This window comes from Octodon degus, unplaced genomic scaffold (genome assembly GCF_000260255.1).
Source record: "Octodon degus isolate 3935 unplaced genomic scaffold, OctDeg1.0 scaffold00122, whole genome shotgun sequence".
NCBI classification, from domain to species: Eukaryota; Metazoa; Chordata; class Mammalia; order Rodentia; family Octodontidae; genus Octodon; species Octodon degus.
In genome coordinates this window covers 6,863,252-6,864,017 of record NW_004524698.1, presented here as the reverse complement: position 1 = coordinate 6,864,017, position 766 = coordinate 6,863,252, and the positions used below count along the sequence as shown (strand labels likewise).

The following is a 766-nucleotide window of genomic DNA, read 5'->3' as shown; positions in this document are numbered from 1 at the left end:
GCCCAGTGCACAGATGAGTACTACCAAGGTCACAGCGCCCTGCACATTGCCATTGAGAAGAGGAGCCTGCAGTGTGTCAAGCTCTTGGTGGAAAATGGAGCCGATGTGCATGCCCGGGCTTGTGGACGCTTCTTCCAAAGAGGCAAGGAACTTGTATCTACTTTGGTGAGTCAGATCTCCTTGGAGACACAAAGGCACGGTATAGGTACACTCTCCTTGCATCTCCAAACATCCACAATCTAAAGGAAGAAACATTTATTTTGGCACATAATTTGTAGAGGTTTCAGTCCATAGTCAGCTGGCTCCAAGGCCAGGCAACATGGCTGATGGGCATCTCAGAGAGGCAATAGCTCATGGCCTTTTGGTGGGAAGCAGAGAGAGATCAACAGGAAGAGGAAGAGACTAAACCAGGCCACGCCCCCAGGGAACTAGCTCACTGGATCAGATCCTACCTCCCAACAGGAAGTCAGCTCTAATGCCCCATAATCCAGTCCACTTCCAAAAGCCCCACCTAGGAGCACATGGGGCTTTTCGGGGGAGATCTAGCGATAAACCAGAATGAAGGTCTTGTCCAAAGTCACACAGTTAATGTGTGGAAGAGTCAGCACGTAAACCCAGGCTGGCTTGACCCTGACACCCAGCTTCTAACTACTAGGCTGCCTCAGAAAGCAGTTTGTCTCAGATATGCTTTATTTATTTATTTTTTTCCCAAAGTTTTATTGATAAACAGATAGCAATGAGACAGTTTCAAATCAAATCGGAAGTA

The 766-nt window shown here is 47.8% G+C and overlaps 1 pseudogene; it reads left to right on the top strand.

The window, feature by feature from the left end:
• LOC101586833 overlaps nt 1-766 on the top strand; it is a 22,829-nt pseudogene that overhangs the window by 5,477 nt on the left and 16,586 nt on the right.